The following is an 8,160-nucleotide window of genomic DNA, read 5'->3' on the forward strand; positions in this document are numbered from 1 at the left end:
CTGATTTTTCTCCAATTCCATATAAAGACAATTTTAACATTCTCTTTTTATAAAATTTTAAGTTCCAAATTTTCTCCCTCCCTTCCTGCTCTCCCCCATCCCTAAGGTGGTAAGCAATTTATACAGGTTATATATGTGCAATCATGTAAAACCTATTTCCTTATTAGGCATGTTGTGAAAGAAAAAACTCTTTTAAGCCATCCTTTATTAAAATTTATTAAATCCTTTATTAGCTAAGTGCTAGCACTATGATAAGCACTGGAGAAAGATATAAAAGTGAATCAGTCCCTGCCTTCAGAGAGTTTACATTCCCTTGGGGGAGCCAACATATAAGTAACTTGGTACTAAAGATCAATACTGAGTAGACTGATGGTCATCTCAGAGATTAAAGGGGAGGGCCCTAGCAGCTGGGAGATTGAGAAAGACCTCCTGCAGAAGGGGGCATTTCAGCTGAGTCTTGAAGTCAAGATGATGAAAGTTGGAGGTGAGAGGACAGGATGTTCGTGGCTTGGGGAACAGCCAGGACATGGAGTGCTATATGTGAGGAGCAGGGGAGCAGGGGCAGGTCAGTGGTGTGGTGGAGAGAGTGCCAAGCTCCAAGAAGATTCATCTTCCTGAGTTCAAATCTGGCCTCAGACACTCACGAGCCATGTGACCCTGGACAAGTCACTTTACCCTGTTTGCCTCAGTTTCCTCAACTGTAGAATGGACTGGAGAAGGAAATGACAAACCACTCCAGTATCTTTGCCAAGAAAACCACAAATGGGGTCATAGAGAGTCAGATAAGACTCAATAACAACATAAGGAAGAGAAAGTAGGCCACTGTAGATGGATCAGAGTATGGAGAGGGGAATCAAGTGTAAAACATCTGGAACAGTAGGGAAGATAAGGTTATAAAGGGCCTTAAGTGGCAGCTAGTGGCACACTGGATGGAGCACAGGTCTTGGGGTCAGCAAGACCTGAGTTCAAATCCGACACTTGACACTTACTAGCCATGGGACCCTGGGCAAGTCACTCACCCTGATTGCCTTGCCCAAAAATATCCTAAAAGGCTTTAAAAGAAAAATGGGGGACTTTTCCCATTTGATCCTAAATGTAATTAGGAGCCAATGAAGTTTCTTGAGAAGGAGAGAGCAGAAGTGAGCTCTAGGAAAATGAGTTTGGCAGTTGGGTAGAGGATGGATTGAAATGGGGAAAAGGCACAGTACATTGATTGGGAGGTTATTGTAGTAGTCTAGACAAGGGCTGATGAGGGCCTGGATTGGGGGCTGGAGGGCCTGGGTGACTGGAGACATGGAGGATGTATAAGAGATGTGAAGGCAGAAACAATAAGATATGAAAATGGACTGACTATGGGAAGAGTGAGGGGTCGAAGATGAGACTGAGGTTAAGGACATGGACTTCAGAAATCACCTAGCTGAATCTCTCGATTTTACAGAGAAGGAAACTGAGGCCTATTTCTTTTTTTAAAAAAAAGCATAATGACCATTTTTAACATAACCTCAGGACCCTAAGAATGGGGTTAAAGGAAATATAAAGATAAGTAAAGTCTGTCTTCTGCCCTCTAGAGCTTATAGAAAGAGGAGGAGAGGAAGAGAGAAGGCCGACTTTCCACTCTAGTTCAAGCCTTGGCACTAACTCTCAGGCCTTTCCTCAATTCTGGCTCTTTCAATTCAGTTAAATCAACATTTATTAATTGCCTGCTGTGTTCAAAGCAGGGTGGCTAGTGACTCAAAGGCAAAACTCAAAACAACCTATGTCCCCAATGAATTTACGTTTTAGTGGGAGAAGGCAACATACAGATACAACATTTATATGAAGCAATGGAAGAGGAAGAAATCACTCAAAACGGACCTTTGGTCAGGCCTTGAGGAGAAGTATGTCAGATATACTTAGAAAACTTAGGATTCTAAAAATCAAGGAGGAAGGAGGGGCTAGATTCCCTGGATGAAGGGAGAATGTGAAGGGGAGTAACATGAAACCAAACTGGAAAGGTGGGTGGGGGCCAGATCGGAAGGGGGCTTACAGCCAGGGTGAGGATTTTGGATTTCATTCTAGGGGCAGTATTGTAGAAGGGTGGAAGGGTGTCAGTGGTCAGTCCCAGGATTTAGATTATTCTGCCAGCTGGGTGGAGCATAGATTGACAAAGGGAGAGAATAAAAGCCAGGAAACCAATCAGGAGTCAAGAGTCAAGGCAAAAGGTAACAAAGAGGCTTAAAAAGTCTATGAGAGTGGAGATCAGGGGACTTATGGAAGAGATTTTGTGGAAGTAGAATCAATAAGATTTGTCAACTGATTGGAATGGAAGGCTAAGGGAGGGGGATGTGTCCAGGACGGCCCCAAGGGAGGAAGACTGCCAACTCAGTATAGTTAATTTCCAACATGTTGGAAAGAGGGAAGTGTGGATGGAAGTTGGGTTTGGGAGGGGAAGGTGTATGAGCTGGTCACTCTTTCTAGGTGGGTAATGATAACACCTCCCGTCTAGGTAGTGCATTAATGTTTTCAAAAGCAATTTACATGTATTATCTCAAAAGATCCTCACAACCCTGTGAGTGGGGGCAGCTAGGTGGCACAGCGAATAGAGCACCAGCCCTGGAGTCAGGAGGATATGAGTTCAAATCTGGCCTCAGACTCTTAACACAAAAACTAGCCATGTGACCTTGGGCAAGTCACTTAACCCCAACTGCCCTCCAAAAAACAACAACAAAAAAAACCCAACCCTGTGAGTGAGGTGTGGTTATTATCATCACCCCAATTTTACAATTGAAGCAGATAGAGGGTAAGTGACTTACACAATGAGGAAGTGTCTGAAGCCACATGTGAACTCTGGTCTTCCTGACTCCACGTCTAGAAATTTATCCAAACTGGGGAGTTAGAAAGGGCTTTGGAACACCCAGCAAGCGTCAGAGCAGGGAAGGATCTTAGAACAGAAAATATCAGAGCTGGAAAGAAACCTTGAGATACAGACTATCAGAGCTTAGAGAAGTCTTTGAAGAGTGAATGTGATAGTTGGTAAGGGCCTGGGTAATGTACACTGTCAGTCCTGGGAATGTTAGAGCTGGGAGGGCCCTTAGCCTCCACTTATCCCAATCACTTTATTTTCCAGAAGAGAAAGAGGTTCAGAGAGCTTCAGCAACATGTCCGAGGTCCCAAAGCGAGATTGCGGCCCATATGAGGCTGCCATCCAGACCTCATCATGCTATTAATGGAAACCCAGCCAACCCCAAGACAACTGCCTGGGCCCTCAGCATCAGTGCTTCAAGGCAAAAGTCTGCCCCAGCTCTCTCAAAAGCAATGATTTGTCCCAGCTTGTGCCCGGCAGACAGGCTTTAGGGGAAAGGCTGTTTCTTGGCTGCCTGTGAATTGAGGGTTCTTATCTGTGTGGTGACTCACTGGGCTAAGCATGTCTTTGTACAGCCAGACCAGGGCTGGGGTGGCAGCCTCAGGGCCTTGGGGTGGGGGGAGGGGCAGGAGGCAGAGCCAGAAACCAACCCAGGACAGATTTCAATCCCTCAGGCATGCCGGCATCGTGCCTGAGCCCAGGTAAGCCACGCCTTCAGCAGCCAGCCGCAGTCAGGACACGGGTGCCTTCCCTCCTTCACTTTCTCCATCTGGGGCGGGAGAATCAAAGGTTCTCATGGCATCTCCTAGCTGGGCTTTGGTGTTCCACAGGAAAAGACCGATCCCCATCAGGACACATCCAACCAGAGGTCTTAGGACTGAAAGGGGATTTAGAACATAGAATGTCACAGTAGGGTAGAATCTTAGAAGAACATAGAATGTTAAAACAGAACATGTGCAAATCTTCAGTAAACAGAATATTAGAGTTGTTGATGCCTTAGTGACTATCTGGTCCCACCCCCTCATTTTACAGATAAGGAAACTGAGACCCAGAGAGTTAAGTACCTTATTCAGTTTCACACTACCAGTCAGGTTTTCTGCCTCCAAAGCCCATGCTCCCTTCAAAAAGCTTTAGCTTCTCCTAGACAAGTACATAGGGTACACCCAACCCCCACCCTCAGGTAGCCCAATGGAGAGGGTATGCAGTGGTGCATTGTGGGCAAAGAACACTTGCTTGGGATTCAGATAAACTAAGTTCACTATAACTGTGACCTTGGGTAAATCACCTTCCTATTCTGGAACTCAGTTTCCTTTTCTGTAAAATAAGGCGATTTGATTAAATGAGCTCTGAGACTTTTTAATCTACAATTCTGTATTTATTTCTATGAGGATGTGGAGCCATCTACCCTTGGTAAGGAAATGAGAAGTACACACTCACACACACACACACACACACACACACACACACACACACACACACACACACACACACTGGGGTCCTACTCTACTCTATTCCAGTCTTGTCTTCGATGAGTAGAGAGTATCACCAAGTGTGGCCCTTCAGGGGCTCTTTCTTCATAGGGAGAGCCTCCAAGAGTTGAGTAGAGGTACAGAAAGGAAGAAGGAGAAAAGAGAAAAAGAAGATCATATATTCATAGATAGACAAAGGGATCTTATATTCCATTGAGTCCAAACTTTTTATTTTACAGATGAAAAAAATTGAGGCCAAGGGAGGTTAAGTGGCTTGCTCGGGGTCACACAGGTAGCAGTATCTGAGGCAGGATCTGAACCCGCCCAGATCCTCCTGGCCCCAAGTTTAATGCCCCATCCACTGTCCCATACCGCCTCTCATGGCAGTTGAGAAGAGTGGGGCAGGGAGAAGGGGAGAGATATGTGACCTTGGGAAGGGAGAAGGGAGGAAAGTAGAGAGAGTGGGAGAATGAGGAAACAAGAAAAGGTGAGGAGGGAAGAGGGTAGACAGAAAGGAAGGAGGTAAAGAGAGGGAGATAAGGAAGAGAGGGGGTAGAATGAGGTTGGGAAGAAGAGATAGGAGAAGAAACACCAATCAGTCAGTCAGTCAACAAACATTTATAAAGTGCCTACTGTGCGCCAGGCATTTTGCTAAGCTAACACCCACTAGACTTAGTATGGGGAGATCTGGGTACTAGCCCCTCTCTGCCACTAACCTGTTGGGTGACTTTTGCAGGGGGCTGCTGCAGGAGGGGCTGGGAATTTAGACAATCTGGAGTCAAATTTCAGTTCTGTTACTTCCTATCTGTATGAGAGCTTGGACAGATAGGTCACCTTACTCTCTGGACCTCAATTTCTTTCTCTGTAAAATGAGGCAATTGTGCCCAATGGCCTTGTAAGGTCATCTCCACCCCTAAAATCTCATGATACAAATCCCTAAGTATACAAAGTACTATGAGAGGAGGGGAAGAAAAGAAAAGGGGTGGAAAAATATGGAAGGCAAAGAGGAGGTGGGGGTGGGGTAGGAGGTGGGAAAGGGGAGGGAAGGGAGGCCTTCGGCATAGCTATGATTTACTGTTGGTTTGGCAGTCATTAAAGGGAGTAAAGCTGGGAATGGACCCAGGCTGGGCAGAGGTTGGGATGGAAGCCCAGCTCTCTCCCAGGATCAGTAGGGCGGGTAAGGACAGGGGGTGGGGGGTGAGGGGCAGCCCCTCCCATCTGGAACCTTCCCAGACCCAAAGTCAATCCTCTAGTATCCACAGATTCCAGGAGCTCCCACCCAAACCCTCCCCACTGGTCCCACTGATGGGCACAATGGATCTGGCCTTGGCAGGGACCCATGTGGGAGAGACTTGGCCCCAGTAGTCTGCCCACTTCATAGGATTATAGATTCAGAGCTGAAAGGGACCTTGGAGCATAGAATGCCAGAGTTGAAAGAGACCTTGGGTCACAGAATGTCAGGACTGGAAAGGACCTTAGAAGCTACATAGCTGGGTGACCTCTTAATTGCCAAATCTAATGGCCTTTCTTCATCCCCATCCTCCTTGACCTCTCTACAGCATTCAGAACTGCTCAGCAACCCAGACGCTCTCCTCTCCAGGTTTTTGCAACCTAGCTGTCTCCTGGTTCTTCTTTGGCGGGGCGGGGCGGGGGGGGGCAGGGTGTCCTGGGGGGGGTCTCTCTGCTGTTTCTCAATCTCCTTTGTCAGACAATCATTTGTGTTCCACCCCCATTAAGCATGGGTGTCTCCAACACTGTCCTTGGCTCTTTTCTCTCTGCACTCATCTCCACCTAGATGATCCACCATGAACTTACCCTTTCCCCGAAGGCTTCTATCCAGGCTGTGCTGATTCTCTTCCCCAATATTCCTCAAGCTCTCTGATTCTCCCCCTTTGCCTCAATAAGGTTACTCCTTAACCTTCTATGAGAAAAAAAAGACAAAAACAAGCATATAGTTCTAATTTAATTCTCCATAACCCTGGAAGGTAGGTGCTGTTATTACCTTCAGGAAACTGAGGAAGACCATGGTTAAGTGACTTGTCCAAAGTCACACATCTCATTAAGTTTTAAAGCTGGATTTGAACTCAGATCTTCTTGGCTCTAGGCCCAGCTCTCTATCCAGTGGGACACTTGGCACCCATATGATTACCTGTGTACTTGTACTGATCGGTAGCTTGCAAACTCCTTGAAGGCAGGGACTGTTTCATTTTTCTCTTTATATCCTCACACCTAGCACCATGTCTGTGCAGAGGCTTGGTAAGTATTTGTTGAATTGAATTTCTTCACTTTGCAGATACCAAGGCCCAACATTTTCCAGGTAGGAGATGTCAAGCTGAAATTTGAGCCCAAACTTGGTAGGGGTGCTCCCTGAGACCCACGACTAGAGAGTCTGAGGCCAATTTCCTGAGCTCAGGAATCCAGAGCTGTACTAGTTTTGACATTAATATCATGAGCCCCCTTGGGGTGGCTAGGTGGCACAGTGAATAGAGCACCAGCCCTGGAGTCAGGAGGACTTGAGTTCAAATCTAGCCTCAGACACTTAGTAGCTAGGTGACCCTGGGAAAGTAACTTTACCCTGTTTGCCTCAGTTTCCTAATCTGTAAAATGAACTGGAGTAGGAAATGGCAAATCACTCCAGTATCTCTGCCAAGAAAACCCCAAATGAGGTCACAGAGATTCAGACACATTTGAAAAACAACTGAACAAAGATAGGGAGACTTGGGCTTAAAAAAGAATGAACCCCATGCTCTGTCTCCATGAGCCTTCACATACCAGTGTGGCTTCACTGGAATGGGGCCAGCAATCAGAACTCCCTAATTCTTTTCGGATGGGATGGGACTGGAACTGGGATTTCATTGGTGAAGCGATCTCTCAGGGAAGAATTTTCAATCTACATGGCACCTTCTCTGAAATGTAGCATCTCAGAGAAGTGCAAGGGACACTGAGAAGTTCTAGGTGATTTTTTAGGGTCACACAGTCAATGTGATGTCAGAGGTGGAATCAAAGCCTGCATCTGCCTGACTTTGAGTCCAAGTCTCTTCCATTACACTTCCCAGCCTCCCAGAGGGAGGCACAGCCCAAACATGCACATTTGAGGGGATTTCCCCCAAAATATACTGCTTGCCTCATCCCCACGCCTCTCCCCTCATAATTCCCAAAGCTGGTAGGAAATAGGAGCCCATAGATTCCGCCTAGGACCAGCTGTCTCTGTTTAGGCACCAGGCTGGTTTGAGATCCTGAGGTCCCAGCTGGGGCCTCCCCCCGCCTCCACCTCTCCTCTCCCCAACCCCACTTCAGGAGGGGCCCCAGTTATGTTGACTCTCTGGACTCTCCTCTTGCTCTCCTCCTTCTTCCCTTCCTCACTATGCACCTTGGCCCTCTGTAGGTTTCCTCTACCTCTTTCCAGTTTCCCTTTATGTGATGGCTTCCTCCATCAGAATGTAAGTTTCTTGAAGACAGAGACTGTCTAGCTTTGCATTTGTATCCCCAGGACTTAACACAGTGACTGCCATATAATGAGTGCTTAAATGAAGGCTTTTTTCTCTCTCTTCCCTTTTCTTCACTCTCATTTCTCTTCTCTTGCCCTCCTCTCTCTGTCCCTCCCCCTCTCCTCTCTGTCCCTCCCTCCCTCTCTATCTCTGTCTCCCCCCCTTCTCTCCTCTTTTCTTCTCTCTCATTCCTCTGTCCTCTTCCTCTCTCATCTCTCTCTCCTCTCCTCCTCATCTTGTCTCTTTTCTTTCTCACTCCCTTCTTCCTTTTTCTCTCTCTTCCCTTCCTCCTTTGTTCTCTCTCCCCCACCCCTTCCCTGTCTTCTCTCTCTCTCTCTCTCTCTCTCTCTCTCTCTCTCTC

The sequence above is a fragment of the Petaurus breviceps genome, unplaced genomic scaffold (genome assembly GCF_028583685.1).
Source record: "Petaurus breviceps papuanus isolate PSGF00001 unplaced genomic scaffold, PetGlider_PUasm1.0 91041, whole genome shotgun sequence".
Lineage (NCBI taxonomy): Eukaryota > Metazoa > Chordata > Mammalia > Diprotodontia > Petauridae > Petaurus > Petaurus breviceps.